Here is a 17,855-nt window from a genome sequence, read left to right as displayed (position 1 = left end):
CAGTGACAGCTGCAACCAAAAAATAGCTGGGCATTGTAGTGGGTGCCTGTAGTCCCAGCTGCTTGGGAGGTGGAGGCAGGAGAATCACTTGAGCCCAGGAGTTGGAGGTTGCTGTGAGCTGTGATGCCACAGCACTCTACCCAGGGCGACTGCTTGAGGCTCTGTCTCAAAAAATAAATAATAAATAAAATGGAAGGAAACCCAGAAATCCCACTTCTACATATTTGCCAAGAGGAATGAAAACTAAATGTTCACACAAAAGCCTATATAGAAATGTTTATAGTAGTTTTGCATATGATTGACAAAAACCTGAAACATCCCAGATGATCTTCAATCGTGAATGGGTAAACAGTAGTACATCTATGGAAGGGAATACTACCACTCGGCAATATAAAGGGAACAAACTATTGCAAGAGTCAACAACATGAATAAATCTCCAATCCCTTATGCTACATGAAGGAAGCCAGAATCAAAAGGCTACATGTGATGTAATTCCTACATTTCATTCTGCCAACAGCAAAACTAGGAGTGAAAAACAGAAGAACAATTAGCATGGGTTGGGGTGGGGAAAGTAGCTGACTACAAAGGCATAGTAAGAGGGAATTGGGGGGGTGATGAAACTTTACCTTAATTGTGGGGGTGGCAGGGCAGCACCTGTAGCTCAAAGGGGTAGGGCGCCGGCCCCATATGCCAGAGGTGGTGGGTTCAAACCCAGCCCCGGCCAGAAACTGCAAAAAAAAAAAAAATTGTGGGGGTGGTTATACAACTATCAAAATTTAGAACTGTACACTTAAAAATGAATTTTACTATATGTAAAATAAAATTTAAACATTTTAAGGGTGACCCTAAAAAGAATAGAAATAGAATATGTAACATCAAAACAGTAGAAGGGCTGCCAGGTGAGGTGGCTCATGCCTGTAATCTTAGCATTCTTGGAGGCTGAGGCGGGAGAATTGCTTGAACTCAGGAATATGAGACTTGCCTGAGCAAGAAGGAGACCCCATCTCCACAAATTTTTTTTATGAGACCAAGTCTCACTTTGTCGCCCTCGGTAGAGTGCAATGGCATCATAGCTCACAGCAACCTTAAACTCTTGGGCTCAAGCGATTCTCTTGCCTTAGCCTCTCAAGTAGTTGGGACTACAGGCACCCGCCACAATGCCTGGCTATTTTTAGGGATGGGGTCTGGCTCCGGCTCAGGCTGGTCTTGAATTCATTAGCTCACACAATTCACCCTACTCGGCCTCCCAAGTGCTGAGATTATAGGCATCAGCCACTGCGCCTAGCCTCCACAAAATTTTTTTATAAAATCAGCTGCACATTGTGGTGTGTGCTCGACGTCTCAGCTACTCAGGAGGCTGAGGGAGGAGGATCCTTGGAGCCCGGGAGTCTGCAGTTGCAGTGAGCTAAGATGACACCACTGTACTATACTCAGAGTGACAGAGCGAGACTCTCAACAACAAAAAACAGGGGAAAATGTAATCAATGAAATAGGGAAAGAAGGTGGGAAAAGATGCTTAGAACAGTTAATACAAAGTACAAAAATAATATGGTAGAGATAGTTATACTATAATAAAAGGTCCCATAAAAAATCATAAAGACCGTCCAGAGACTGGGAGAAGATATGTACAGTCTGTATAACCAATACAGGATTAATATTCAGAAAATATAAATAAGTTTCATAAGTCAATAAGAAAAACAGGTAACTCAAAAACATGTAAAGTATGGGAATGGGCAATTCACAGAAAAGAAACCCAAATGGCTAATAAATTTATAAGCTCAATCTCGCTGTAATCAGGGGAATTAAAAATAAAACAGGGGCGGCGCCTGTGGCTCAGTCGGTAGGGCGCCGGCCCCATATACCGAGGGTGGCGGGTTCAAACCCAGCCCCGGCCAAACTGCAACCAAAAAATAGCCGGGCGTTGTGGCGGGCGCCTGTGGTCCCAGCTACTCGGGAGGCTGAGGCAAGAGAATCGCTTAAGCCCAGGAGTTGGAGGTTGCTGTGAGCTGTGTGAGGCCACGGCACTCTACCCGAGGGCCATAAAGTGAGACTCTGTCTCTACAAAAAAAAAAATAATAATAAAAAAAAATAAAAATAAAACAGTAAGGTACTATTGAATGCATCTAATTATCAAAAAATGGAAAAGTTTTACAGAATTAAGTGATGGTGGTGATGAGGCACAATGTAAACTAATCCATGGTAGAAGTATAAATTGGCATAACTACATTGACATACAATAGTGATACTTAGTAAAGGTCAAAGATGCTCACAGCTTATGACTGAGCAATTCTAATCTTAGATATAAATCCAAGAGAAATTCTACACTTTATGAAGAAAAATCTACAACCATGTTTACTTCTTGTATTTATCTGTAATTAGTAAAAAAAAATTTGAAACTATTTGAGAATGAATTGTGATACATTTATAAAATGTTATATCAGTTAAAATGATTTACTACTACATGTGTCAACAAAAGTCTCTAAAACAATGATATACAGAAAAAAGGCACAGAAAGATACATCCAGTACAATACTATTTAAGTTTTTTAAAAAATATTATAAGTATATGTGCTGCCTAAGCGAGCACAAAAATTATAAGTAAATATTTAAAACTACCTCTTTCAAATACAAAAACATACATAATAATTTATAATGTTTATGGACATATACAGGATGATTTGCTTTACCCAATATCAAGATTTACCATAAAGCTATAATAATTAAGAAAAAAATTTAAAACTTTAGAACTTACAAATATAATCAGAAATAAAAAACTCATTGGATGGACTAAGTAGAGATGACAAAACATAGAATCAATGAACTTTAGGACAGATCAATAGAATTCCCTCAACCTGAACACCGGAAAGAAAATAGAATTTGAAAACATTAGAAGTCTTAGGGACTTGTGGGACTATTTGAAAAGATCCAACATTCAGATCCTAAGAGGCCCAGAAAAAAGAGAAAGAGTGAGAGGCTGAAAGAGTATTTGCAGAAATAATATCTGAAAATGTCCCAAATTAGGCAAAAGACATAAACCTTCAGATATAAAAGGCTAAGTAAATCCCAAATAGGGTAACCCTCCAAAAATTCATGCCAAAATACATCACAATTATACTTCTCAAAACTAAAACTAAAAATCTTGAAAGCATCCAGGAAGAAACAACACATTACCTATGGGAGGACATCAAGTAACAGTGAATTTCTTACCTGAAGCCATTATGGACCAAATGTTTGTGTTCCTCAAAATTCATATGCTCAGCTAGATAGAAGGAGAAAATTCTAGTGTTCCAAAGCACTGAAAGATGACTGTAGGTAACTATATAGTTTCAAGTAGCTAGAAGAGGGATATTGAATGTTCCCAACACAAAGAAATGATAGATGTTTGAGATGAGGATAGGCTAATAACCCTTATCTGATCACTATACATTATATGTAGGGCAACATCACTACGTAGCCCACAAAATGTTATAGCTCACAGCAACCTCAAACTCTTGGGCTCAAGTGGACCTCTTGGTCAGCCTCTCAATTAGCTGGGGGGATTACAGGTGCCCACCACAACACCTGGCTATTTTTAGAGACAGGGTCTTGTTCTTGCTCAGGCTGCTCTTGAACTCCTGAGCTCAAGCAATCCACCTGCCTTGGCCTACCAGAGTGCTAGGATTACAGGCATGAGCCACCATGCCTGGCCTTACTGTAAATTTTTAAATGTTACATTTTCCTGATTTCTTAACATCCCCACAAACAGACTGTAAACCCTTGACCAGGTGACCCAGTATGATGAGATTGGTCCCTGTCACAAGTTCCCCTTCTTTCCTTCCCCTGTGAGTCAGTAACATATAAATATACCAATAAAATCTCTTCACGCCATTTGCTTTTATGGTAAGTCTTCACTTAACATTGTCCATTATTGATAGGTTTGTGGAAATTGTCACTTTAGGCAAAATGAAGTATAAAAATTTTTTTTTCCTCATCACAAGTATAATGAAAGAACAGTAAAGGACCTACTGTAAGCCATTTCACTTAAAATGGCAGTTTCCAAAAGCCTACATTAAGTGAGGCCTTACTGCATACTCCTTCCTGACCTCCAATTGAGTCATTTGCCCATGTATCTTTAAGCTGCTCCCTGGGAGCTTCTTCTACGTGGCCCCCTGAGCGGTGTGCAGTACTGCCTGTCTTCTAAGACCTATGAGTATAATAAATCTCTTTTATTTTCATATGATTATCTGTGGTAGTATTCTGGGTCTCCACCTAACTGATCATTTAAAAGCCCCATTTTAAAGCAACAATTATTTCTTTTTTTTTTTTTTTTTGTAGAGACAGAGTCTCACTGTACCGCCCTCGGGTAGACTGCCATGACCTCGGGTAGAGTGCCATGACGTCACACGGCTCACAGCAACCTCTAACTCTTAACTCTTGGGCTTACGCGATTCTCCTGCCTCAGCCTCCCAAGCAGCTGGGACTACAGGCGCCCGCCACAACGCCCGGCTATTTTTTTGTTACAGTTTGGCGGGGGCTGGGTTTGAACCCACCGCCCTCGGCATATGGGGCCGACGCCCTACTCACTGAGCCACAGGCGACACCCCACAACAATTATTTCTTATGACACAAAGTGGAACAAAATTTTTCAGATTCTGAAAGAACTAAACTGTCCATTACAAATCGTATATCTAGTAAAATTATCCTTCAAGAATAAAAGAGAAATAAAGGCATTCTCAGACAAAGGAAAGCAAAAAAAAAAAAATTCCCTATCAGAACTACCCTTAAATAATGGCTAAAATAGAAAGGAAATGATAAAAGAAGGAATCTTTGAGCATTAGAAACAAAGAACAATGAAAAGAACAGAAATAGAGGTAAATATAATAGACAAACTTCTCATGAGTTTTCTAAATCATGTCATGATTGAAATTAAAATAATGGGGTGGCGCCTGCGGCTAAAGGAGTAGGGTGCCGGTCCCATATGCCAAAGGTGGCAGGTTCAAACCCAGCCCCGGCCAAAAAAAAAAAAAAAAAACACACACACACACACAAAAGAAATTAAAATAATGAAAACCATCTGATACTTAAGACAATTTTAAAGTGGGAAAAGTCAAGGGACCTAAGTGAAAGTAAGGATTCTAAACCTTACTCAGAGTGGTAAAACTTTGATACTGATAGATTGGTGAGTCAGTCTTACCACGTACATACATAATACATATATGTGTGTTTCAATACTCTGAACAACTGAGAAAATTATTCAAACCAATACACTTTAAAACACTATAAATCAAAATGTAATTCTCAAAAATGTTCATTCATCTGTAAAATGAGAATAATAAAAAAGTTTTAGGGCACGCCTGTGGCTCAAAGGAGTAGGGCGCTGGCCCCATATGCTGGAGGTAGTGGGTTCAAACCCAGTCCCGGCCAAAAAACTGCAAAAAAAAAAAAGTTTTAAAAATGAAATTCAACTAACCCAGTGAAAGGCAGAAAAGAGGAAGAGAGGAACAAGAAACAGTAGACGCAAACAGAAAACAATAAAATGGCAGACTGAAGCATTAACATTTAAATAACTACCCTAGGCTGGGCAGTGGCTCATGCCTGTAATTCTGGCACTTAGGGAGGCCAAGGAGAGAGGCACTTTCAAATGTGCCCAGATAACATGTGAGGCCAGGAGTTCAAGACCAGCCTGAGCAATTGAGCAATACCCTGTCTCTACAGAAAGTAAGAAAAATTAGCTGGGTATGGTGTCATGCACCTGTAGTCCTAGCTTCTCAGGGTGCTGAGGCTTGAGCCCAGAAATGCGATACTGCATTGAACCCCACCACTGCACTCCAGCCTGGGTGACAGAGCAAGACTCTGTCTCTAAAATAAATAAATTAAATAAAAGTAAAATTTCGTTAAAGGTTAATGGTGTAAATGTCCCAGTTAATAGGCAGAGATTGGCAAGGGGGGTTAAAAAAAACGGGACTCAACTACATGTTTTTTATAAGAAACTCATTTCAAATTCAAAAAATATAAGTAAAAGGATAAAAAAAACCTACATATCATGCAAAGAAAAATTTACAAAAAGTAGGAGGGATCTTTATTAATATCAGTTAAAGTATACTTCAGAACAAAGAAAACTATTAGAGAGGTTCTGCTGGCCCCAACCAGAAGCTTGGACTGTGCACGGTTCCTGAAGCCTGGCTACTCTCCCTCCACGGACTCCCTGGAGTCGGGTGCTCCTCCTGCAGACACTCACCAGTCCTAACTGCTGCTGCTCCAGGACTGGTATCTAGGGGGTTCTCCTTGGAGCCCCGGCTCTTTCTGGCCAAGGCCAAGATTCACCAGTGTCATCAGGCCCCTCCATGAATGGGACAAACCAAACCATTGTGGGGCCCTCGGAGCTCCCCACGGCATCAGCCATAGCCCCTGGACCAGACACTGGGGCCTGGGCACAGCCAGTGCTGGTAGGTGTTGTGCTGGGGGCTGTGGTCCTCTCTTTCTTCATCGCACTTGTTGCCAAATGCCACCTCTGCCACCGATACTATGCCAGCTATAGGCACCGCCCACTGCCTGAGATAAGGAGGGGGAACCACCCAGAGTTGGTTGAAGATGAGGATGATGATGGCTTCATCGAGGACAATTACATTCAGCCTGGACTGGTGAGCTGGGGACAGAGGATAGCAGGGACCACCTCTCCCTCTGAGCCCCAATTTTTGGACACTGCCCCCTTCCTCTATGAGTGATAGCTAAGGACAGAGGCTACTATGTGGGCGCCTTGAGCCTCAGGGACAGAAGCAGTGAGGGCTTAAAGTTTGACCAAGGGAAGACCATCCTCCCTTCTTTGATAGTAGCCACCAAAGTGACAATGACCCTTCTCTTGCTCTATAACCCTCAATGGCTCCCTATTGTTTTCAGGATAAAGCCTAATAAACACTTAGCTTGAGCACGGGAAAAGATTGACTTCTGGGCCTTTTGATCTCCTTTCTTGCCACTCCCTATGTAACTAAATGTTTGCTGTTCCCCATGCCCCACTCCATGCAGTTTTTCCATGCACTTCTGCTTGGTAATCCTCTGCCTAAATCCTCTATGTCAGTAATGAAAACTGTAGTCAGTAGGTCACATGTGGCCTGCCTACCTGCCAGCATTTCAAATGTGCCCAGATAACATGTGAGCAGGTGAAAAACAGTGCTAAGCCTCTTAATGAAATTTTTTCCTATCAATAAAGTGGATATTCTGGTTATAATATATTATGTCTTTCACAGGGATTAATAAATGTATTGTCATTTTGAATAAAAAAGAAAACTATTAGAGAAAAAGAGGGACATTACATAATGATAAAAGGATCATTTCACCAGAAAGACATGATCCTAAATGTGTACCATTAAACAGCAGAGTCTCACAATACATGAAGCAAAAATTGATAAGGCTGAAAGGAGAACTAGAAAAATTGACCATAGCTGAGGACTTCAACAACCCACACTCAGCAACTGATAGAAAATTGACAGGGACATAAAGTGTCAGTACGTAATCAACCAACAAGATACAATTGACATGTATTAGGCATTCCATCTAATAGCAGAAGAACACACTTTTCTTTTTTTTCTTTCTTTCTTTCTTTATTTTTTTTTTTAGAGACAGAGTCTCATTTTGTCGCCCTCAGTAGAGTGCTGTCCTGTCACCACTCACAGCAACCTCCAACTCCTGGGCTTAGGCAATTCTCTTGCCTCAGCCTCCTGAGTAGCTTGGACTATAGGTGCCTGCCACAATGCCCGGCTATTTTTTTTTTCTGCCCAGCTATCTTTTTGCAGTTTGGCCGGGTCCAGGTTTGAACCCGCCACCCTCAGTATATGGGGCCCGCGCCCTACTCACTGAGCCACAGGCACTGCCGAGAACACACATTGTTATCAAGGTTTTGTGAAACATTTACCAAGATAGACAATATCGTGGGCCATAAAACAAATCTCAACAAATTTAAGAAGATTGAAATAATACCAGCTGTCTAACTCTAACCACAATTGAATCAAACTAGAAATAATAGAAAGACAACAAGAAAACCTCAAACACTTGGAAATTAAACAATACACTTCTAAATAATCCATAAATCAATGAAAAAGTCTCAAAGGAAAATTTAAAACACACAAAACAGAATGAAATGAAAATACATGTCGGGGCAGAGGAAGATGGTGGACGAGAGAAATCTCCTCGCTGGCTGCTGTCAGTGAGACAAGGGACAAAGGACTTTGGCCACCTTTGGCTGGGAGAATTTACCCAGAAGCATCACTCCAGGGGCACAGTGAAGCAGTAGGAGACTCCAGGAGCCAATGAGGTTTGGAGCTGAGGAGGACTAGCACACAGGGCAGGTGCTGAGGTGGGCAGAGGTCAGCCAGCGTCCCTCCCTTGGAGGACTAGAGGTGGGAAAGGGCTATACTGTGGTTTTTGTTTTTGGACTGGACTGCTCTCTGGAATGCCTTAAAGAGGCTTGGACAAGCAAGGGAACTCAAGGGTAGCCAAGCTTGAGTGCCAGAGAGGGTGAACCTCCCATCAGCTTGGATACACACAGGCCGCCATTGTGGGAAAGCCATGAAGGAGAAACAGTCCACAGGGTCCTAGTGCATAGCTGGCTCTGGTACCCCTGCTGAGCTTGGACAGCGATCCTTGGGGTGAGTTGCCCCCCGCCCCCAGGAAAAACCACTTGTTATCAGGGGGCACTTTTGCCAAGATGTGCCACCTGAGAGATTTAATGAGAGCTTTGGGATCCTAATTTCATGGGCACTCAGTGCTGGTGAAGTGACCAGGCCCTAATTGAGGGCAAGTAGGTCAGGAGGACAAGTCCAGGGTTTCCTCTGAAACTACAGTGTAGCTTCTGGGCCCCAGTATTATAGAGTGAAAATAGCATATGTGTTCTCCATCTCCAAATACCACAGTGTTACCTGGGGTACAGGCACTATATTGCAAGTGTGTGTGTGTTTCTCTCTCTCTTTTTTTTTTTTTTTTTTGGCTTTGTCCCCAATTTTTTTCTTAGTGTTTATTTTTCTTTTTTGTTGTTGCTGTTGTTACTTCTTGTTTTGTTTGGTTTAGTTTGGTTTGGGTGTATCTTTATTTTTTTCATTTTTACATTCTTCAATAGCAAGGGCTCCTCCATTTTTGTTACAGGTTTTTAGCCCCTTTTATTCTTTCTTTCTTTTCTCTCCTTTCGTAGAGATTTTTCTACTTTTCTCATCTTATCCAAATAAATTTATCATACAACAACTAAGATATCCTCCTTTGTTCTTCAGTTTATATAATCGTATTTTTAATTTTCTTTAAATATTTTTATTATTTTTTCTCTTTTCTCTGAGGAATGGGGATCACAGCATTGGTCTGGCTCAAAGAGTCCATGAGCTCATAGTCTAGGGTGTCCTTCTACCTTTGGCCTTTGGAAAGATGTTATTGGTAGGTCCCCACTGTGACATACTGGTGATTTTTTTTCTATATTTGGTGGAAGTGGGGTCTTGATTTAGCCTAGGCTGGTAAGGATAGTCTGACCTCAAGGGACCCACCCAGCCCAGCCTCCCCAAAGTCCTGGAGTTGTGGATGTGGGTAAAGGTATCCTGCCAAACACCACTATTTCTCCTCTTTCTCTCTCTCCCTTTTTCTGTCCTTCTTCTCTCCTTTTCACCAACTCTATCCTTTCACCCCTTTCTTTTTTTTTCTATAACTTCTTCTTTGCTCCCTTCCTTCTTGCATTTTACCCTTCTCTTCCTTTTGGCCTTATGTCTAAAGTCCACTTCAACACCTAAGCTCAAAGACAAGGTAATTTAAAGCAAAGGAGGCAGTGAGAGGGAAAAAGTAGGGAAAGGAAGTTAACAAGAATAAAATACACATGAGGATGAACCAGCAGAAAAATTCTGTCATCATGAAAATCCAGAACAGAGCAACCCCTCTGTTAATGAACTCACAAGGGAGGTTCACTGTTACTCGCTGCCCAGAAAGCCAATTACTGAGACAACGAAGATTATCAAGGAGGAAAGGATTTATTTCAGAGGACACATCAACTGGGAAGGGGAGGCAGAAACTACCTGAAATCTACTTCCCAGATTAGCAGGGTTAAGGGATTTTAATGGAGGTGAAAATGAACAATGTATAAAGGGAATGGACTCCATTGCATGTTTGGGATGGAGTACAGAGCACACAAGTGCAGTGAGGAATCATGCTAGTTGGTATATCTCATGAACAAAAAATGGTGGACAAATTCCTCCCCAGGGTGAGAATTTTAGTAATATAATGAGTTAGGGGTTAATATTGTTCATTCTTTTAGCCTTGTGCGTAGGCTCAGTGGCTCTTGGTCACAATCTCCTGTGGCATATTGCTTATCTTGACTTTCTCCAGACATTCTGATAAGTAAGGCACTGTAGTTATCTCAGGGCTGTAAGGAGGTTCTGATGTTTCCTGGGAAAAACTCAAAGAAATTGTATCAGTGTAGAGAAAATTACAAAGTTCTGCTCAGCAATTTGTACTGAGACCTCTTTGTCTCTTCTTTACTTTTTCTAAAACTGCCATTGTTAGGCCACTGGAGCTGAGATAACACTCACTGTTCCCTTCCTATCAAGTCAAGGCCACTTAGCTGCTTGTTTCAGTTCTGATGTGAACACTAGAAACTCCTTTGGAATATGAGGGAGCTAAGAGATTAGAGAATTGTAAAATTTTGTTATAAAACTGGTCACACCTCCAAGAAATCATGAGGTAGCCATAGCAGAAGATTCCACCTATAAATATTTAATTGGGCGGCGCCTGTGGCTCAGCGAGTAGGGCACCGGCCCCATATACCGAGGGTGGCGGGTTCAAACCCAGCCCTGGCCAAAACTGCAACCAAAAAATAGCTGGGCGTTGTGGCAGGCGCCTGTAGTCCCAGCTGCTTGGGAGGCTGAGGCAAGAGAATCACATAAGCCCAAGAGCTAGAGGTTGCTGTGAGCCGTGTGATGCCACGGCACTCTACTGAGGGCAGTGAAGTGAGACTCTGCCTCTACCAAAAAAAAAAAAAAAAAGATTTAATGAAAATGACAGGAAGGGAATTTAAATATAGGAAAGGCAATAAAAGGAATTGATGAGAAAGTAGAAAAACAGAACCAATAAAATGGATGAATGATATGAAGAATATAGAAAGAATATGGTGGTGCTTAAGGAATTGAAGGGGGTCAATCGGGAACTTACAGATGCAGTAGAAAGTATCAATAACAGAATATACCAAGAAAGAATCTCAGAACTTGAGGATAAAGCTCTTGAGCTGACCCAGGTAGTTAAAGAGGCAGATAAGAAGAGAGAGAAGGCAGAACAGAAACTCAGAGAATTATGGGACTTCACAAAGAATTCAAACATGAATTACAGGGATCCCTGAAGGGGAAAAAGAATATCCTAAAGGAACGGAAGCCCTACTGGAAGATATCATAAACGAAAACTTCTCAAGTTTCATTCAAGATTTTGAAACACTCCTTTTAGAGGGAAATTGAACCACAGGTCATCTCAACACGAATAGAGTATCTCCAAGACACATTGTAATGAACCTGTCCAAAGTCAAAACAAAAACAGAAAATTCTACAAGCAGCCAGGAGTAAGCACCAACTGACCTACAGGGGCAGATCCATCTGGATGACAGTAGACTTTTCAGCTGAAACTTTCCAAGCCAGAAAAGTATGGTCATCTACTTAAACAAAACAATTTCAGCCCAGAATTCTATATCCTGCTAAACTAAGCTTCAGAATCGATGGAGAAATCAAATCTTTTACTGACATACCAACATTGAGGAAATTTGCCACAAGACCAGCTCTACAGGAAGTACTTAGAACTATTATCCACACTAACCATCATAATGTGCCACCAGCAAAGTAAACACCCAGAAACTAAAGGACAAAACCTAGTTTCACAATGGCACAAAGGATAAAACTAACCAATGGACTTTCACAAAATAAGATGAATAAAATGCCTCCACACTTATCAATTCTCTCAATTAATGTAAATGGCTTGAATTCCCCACTGAAGAGGCCTAGGCTGGCCAATTGGATAAAAAGCGATAAACTTATTTCTCACAGTTCTGGAGGCTGGAAAGTCCAAGATTAAGGTGCTGGTAGGTTTGGTGTCTAGTAAGAGCCCCATTCCCTGCTTCTAAGATAGTACCTTGTTGCTGTGTCTGTCAGAGGGGACAAATGCTATGTCTGCATATGGCAGAAGGTGGCAGGATAAAAGGGGCCTAAGTTCCCTCTCTCCAGCTATTTTATTTCATTTTCTTTTATGTTATTTCATTTTTATTTTTATTTTGAGATAAGGTCTTTCTATGTTACCTAGACTGGTCTGAACTCCTGGGCTTAAGTGATCCTCCCTCCTCAGCCTTCCATCATGCTTGACCCTCCTGCCCTTATATATGGCACTAATCTATTCACGAAGGTGGAGCCCTAACAACTTAATAATTTCTCCCAAAAGGCCCCAGCTCTTACTACTACCAAGTAGAGAGTAATTTTCAACATGAATTTCAAAAGGGACACATTCAAAACATAGCACTATTGTTGCCAGGCATTTTCCTACATGTTATAAATTGTACAATAGCCTGTTATAATTTTTAAGTTAAATATCTTACAAAGAGATTTAAATGATAAAAAAAATCTCATGCATCCTACCCATGTAGTTCCCATATCCAGTATTCCTCATTCCTTTGTGTAGATCCAGATTTCCATTTGGTATTATAAAGAACATCATTTAACCTTCATGCAATGGGAGATCTGCAGCTCTTGCCCTTCCTTATCCCACCAACAAAGCAAGCCAGTCCCTCCCACCTCATCCCAGGCACATACTCCACCACCATTAAGAAAGCCTTGGAAAGACTACAACCATGGGCGGTGCTTGTGGCTCAGTCGGTAGTGCGCCGCCCCATGTCCCAAAGGTGGCAGGTTCAAACCTGGCCCCGGCCGAACTGCAACAATAACAACAACAAAAAAAATAGCCGGGCGTTGTGGCGGGCGCCTGTAGTCCCAGCTACTCCAGCCCAGGAGTTGGAGGTTGCTGTGAGCTGTGGGATGCCACGGCACTCTACCGAGGGCTATAAAGTGAGACTCTGTCTCTACAAAAAAAAAAAAAGACTACAACCGTTATCTTTTAACTTTCCAGTGAAGGAGTAAAGGTATGGTGACCTGGAAAGAGCACTGGACTAGAGACACAAAACAAAAATTTAATACTATCTCTATCACTATCTAGTGAAAACTTGAGCATTTCTTGGCTTTTCTGTTTTCATCTGAAAGGAGGGAAGGGGAATAATTTTCGAACTTTCATTTGCATGATTATTAGATAATAGAGGAAGCTGTCTGGTAAAGTGTAAAGAGCATATTGAATCCAACAAAATGATGCTTACAATTCCAACATAAACACTTTCTAGGTGTGTGACCTTGGGGAAGTTGCCTGAAAGTAACCTTTCAGGGCCCTAGTATCTCAATCTATAGAATGAGATAATAACATCTGTCTCACAGGCACATATGAAGAGTGAACAAGAAAATGCACAGAAGTACCTGGCCTGTGTTAGGCACTCAGGAAATGGTAGTGCACTACAAAATGTAGATGATAATATTTTGTATAATCCTCTGCTAATGGGGAAGTAGTATACACAATGGGAGGAATTGGCTGCACTTTTATTCAAGGATTCAGCCCTTCTTCATAAAGATTGATTATCCCAGTTATTTGCCATAGCATCTTTAAATTCAAGATTTCACAGTAACAGTTTTCAGAGAAACTCAGGGCAATAGTGTGTCCTAAAGAATTAAAAAAAAAAAAAAGAAAGAAAGAAAGAAAAACACTTCTGAGGCCAGACGTGTGGCTCACGCCTGTAATCCTAGCACTCTGGGAGGCCGAGGCAGGTAGATTGCCTGAGCTCATGAGGTCGAGACCAGCCTAAGCTAGAGTGAGACCGCATCTCTAAAAATACCCAGACAATGTGCTGTGTGCCTGTAGTACCAGCTATTTGGGAGGCTGAGGCAAGAAGATCAATTAAACCCAAGAGTTTGAGGTTGCTGTGAGCTAAGATGCCATGGCACCCTACCGAGAGTTGACAACATTTGCTCTACATACGGCTTTATGGTTCTCTAAGAAATGACCCAAGCAGAAGAATTTCCGTGTGTAATTCACAATTTCCATTGTGCCAGTAGCTGGGAATAGAGTGGGGAGCAAGCCAAATCCAGTTTCTGTTCTCACCAAACTTTCAGTCTAGCAGAGGACACAGATCAGGAAATGGGCCATCCCCAACCAGGGTGGTGAGATGATGAGGAATTTTAGATCCACAAAGGACAGTCACCCAATCCAGGTTTGGAGACCAGAGAAGACTTCCTGGAGGAAGTAATGTCTAAGATGAGCCAGAAGGAGGAGTAGGCAAAGTAGAAGTATTGAGCCAGGCAAAGACAGAGGGAAGAGGGTCCCAGCAGGGAGCACAGTGTTCAGTGAGCCGGATGATGAGGAAGTCTGGAGAGGTAAGTGGGAGCAAGGCCACACAGGGCTTTATAAGCCACGGGAAAGAAGTAAGGAGTAGTGGGGTCCTCTGGAGGGAGACCCTTGGAGTCTTAGCTGTCTCTTCCACTTAGCAGTGTGAACTTGGACAAGTTACTTATGACCTCAACCCTCAGCCAGGCATGGTGGCTCATGCCTATAAATAATCCTAGCACTCTGGGAGGCCGAGTGGGGTGGATAGTTTGAGCTCACGAGTTTGAGACCAGCCTGAGCAAAAGTGAGATCCCATCTCTACTAAAAATAGAAAAACTAGGCAAGTGGCTTGCTTGAGCCCAAAAATTGGAGGTTGCTGTGAGCTATGATGCCACAGCACTCTATCCAGGGCTGCAGCTTGAGACTCTGTCTCAAACTAAAAAAAAAAAAAAAAAGACCTTAAGTCTCAATTTCCTCTGAGGATGGTACTCTAATAATACCTACCTCATGGGCTTAGGCAATAAATAGTGGTCATAGGGGTTGGGAGCAGTGGCTCACACCTGTAATTCCAGCACTTGGGAGGCTGAGGCAGGTGGATCACCTGAGCTCACAGGTTCAATTCCAGCGTGAACAAGGGTGAGACCCCCGTCTCCAAAAATAGCCAGGCATTGTGGCAGGTGCCTATAGTCCCAGCTACTTGGGAGGCTGAGGTAAGAGAATCACATGAGCCAAGTAGTTTGAGGTTGCTGTGATCTGTGATGCCACAGCACTCTACCGAGGGCAACAAAGCGCTGTCTCAAAAAAAAAAAAGAACATAGTGGTTATAAGATAACTGATACATAGCATATGCTTAATAAATATCAGTAATTACTATTTCTGTTTTTTTTGTTAAGACAGAGTACTTCTGGTTGCCCCAGGTAGAATACCATGGCATTATCACTTCTCACAGCAACCTTGAACTCTTGTGCTTAAGCAATCTTCCTGCCTCAGCCTCCCGAGTAGGCACCCGCCACAGTGCCTGGCTGGTTTTTCTATTTTTCAGTAATTATTATTTTATGAACTCGGCATTTTGGCAGTTGGAAACTCAATGATCTCACAGTCTGTGTGTTGCAGGGAAATGGCAAATTAAAATAGGCAGACACCCATGAATCCTATGTACTCAATTTTGATATGAGGACAGTTAATGACAATTAAGGTTATGGGGGGAGGGATGGAAAAGCAGAGAGAAGGAAGGAGGGAGAGGGGTGGGGCCTTGGTGCCTGCCACACCTTCTGGGGGCAAGACATGATTGCAAGAGGGACTTTACCTAACAAATACAATCAGTGTAACCTGGCTTATTGTACCCTCAATGAATCCCCAACAATAAAAAAACAAAACAAAACAAAACAAAAAAAAACAGGCAGACACACCAACAATAGAGGAAGGAACCTTTAATTGTAGGCAAGAACTCAGGTGTCTCACGGCGTAAAATGCTGAGTTCCAGGGAACAGTTTTTTTCTAAATTCTTTTATATCTTTTATTTTTCTTCAGTTCAATATCAGCTACATAGTTATGGCTACAAATGTTAGAAACCAGGGTATTGTTATTAGTTACAGAGTCTTTTTTTCTTTCGTCTTTCAAGGTTATTTCAGCTCAGTGTAAAGTTTGTTCTTATCTTTAGAGGAGGAGTTTTTCTACAGATGCCTGCTGCCCTCTCAGGATCAGTAAGAAGTATAAGATTTATTTCTCCTTCCTCATGTGTATATAAATTTTATAACTATAACACATGATTAATTATATATTATACATAATGATATATGCAGTATCATATATATAACTTTGTATTGACCTTTTATCATTCCTACATATTAAAAACATTTCTCACATTTACATTTTTGCTTTTAATCTTAGTTGTATTGATTATGAACCAGTTTTATATACAGCAGAACCTCCATAGCTGACCACCTCCCTACATTGACCACCTCCTTAAGTTGACCTAATGTTCATAGACTAAACACGCACCATATGTGCTATCTGTATAGTAGGCCTAGTTTCTTATGTTGCTATCTTCATAGGTTGATCAGTTTGTTACAATCCCTTGGGTGGTCAATTTACAGAGGTTTCTCCTGTATTTATATTGTCCTATGTGGCCTCCTTTTCTTTTCTAACTTATCATCCATGGGTTTAATATCTTAAACATTATCATGCTTCCACAGAGACAATGTCTTCTCTAGTGAGTCTCCTTGAAACTTGCTATTTCTGTACCTTCCTGCTCAAGGAATCTTAATTGGTACTGCTTTCTAATGAGAACCCTGTGCCATTCATCCCATTTCAGCTCAAGACACTGCATCACATTGCTGTGTTTTCTAGTCCCTGCCTATTGTCTTTTTGAAGAAACTCTGAGCCCCAGAAAGCACAGAGGTTGATACAATTTTAAGTTTTACAATATAAAAACCTCTATTATACAATGTCCTTGTGCTTAAAATTTCAAAGATAGCACACAGCTGCTTATCAGTATACAGCCCACATTAATGCATCCATGTGCAAAGATTATTACTTACAAGGCCTGGCATAGTGGCTCACACCTGTAATCCTAGCACTCTGGTAGGCCCAGGCAGGTGAATTGCTTGAGCTTAGGAGTTCAGGACCAGCCTGAGCAAGAGTGAGACCCCCGTCTCTAAAAATAGAGATAGTGTTGTGGCAGGCGCCTGTAGTCCCAGCTACTCAGGAGACTGAGGCAAGAGGATCCCTTGAGCCCAAGAGTTTGAGGTTGCTGTGAGCTATGATACTATGGCACTCTACTGAGGGCGAGGGGGATTAAGTGAGACTCTGTCAAAAAAAAGATTATTGCATACAAAGAGACTTTCCTAAAACATAAAGCGCAAGCATTTGGCGTCCTGAAATCTGTCTACCTATGCGCTATCACTGTGTGGCCTTGGGAAAGTCCTTCTTATATTGAGCCTTTCATTTTTTAAATAAAAATGTTACACTAGATCTATGTTTCACATAATATGCAGAGTATATTAATTTTGAGACATCACATGCATACAAAAAGAGAGAAGGAGAGGTACATTATCAAATAAATTTGGAAAAATTGGCTTGGCACCTGTAGCTCAGTGAGTAGGGCAGCAGCCACATACACCGAGGCTGGCAGATTGGAGCCCGGCCTGGGTCTGCTAACAACAATGACAACTGCAACCAAAAACTAGCTGGGCATTGTGGCAGGCACCTGTACTTCCAGCTACTTGGGAGGCTGAGGTAAGAGAATCACTTAAGCCCAAGAGTTTGTGGTTGCTTTGAGCTGTGATGCCACGACACTCTACCAAGGGCAACATAGTGAGACTCTGTCTCAAAATTAAATAAATAGGGCGGTGCCTGTGGCTCAAAGGAGTAGATTGCTGGCCCCATATGCCCCATATGCCGGAAGTGGCAGGTTCAAACCCAGCCTCGGCCAAAAACTGCAAAAATAAATAAATAAATAATAAA

The 17,855-nt window shown here is 41.6% G+C and overlaps 1 pseudogene; it reads left to right on the top strand.

Annotated features, from left to right (window-relative positions):
* The first annotated feature begins 6,317 nt into the window (after positions 1-6,317).
* LOC128577767 (type III endosome membrane protein TEMP-like) lies at positions 6,318-6,663 on the top strand (annotated as a pseudogene).
* The last annotated feature ends 11,192 nt before the right edge of the window (positions 6,664-17,855 follow it).

This window comes from Nycticebus coucang, chromosome X (assembly GCF_027406575.1).
Source record: "Nycticebus coucang isolate mNycCou1 chromosome X, mNycCou1.pri, whole genome shotgun sequence".
Classification (NCBI taxonomy): domain Eukaryota; kingdom Metazoa; phylum Chordata; class Mammalia; order Primates; family Lorisidae; genus Nycticebus; species Nycticebus coucang.
This window is presented reverse-complemented; position numbering and strand designations above follow the sequence as displayed.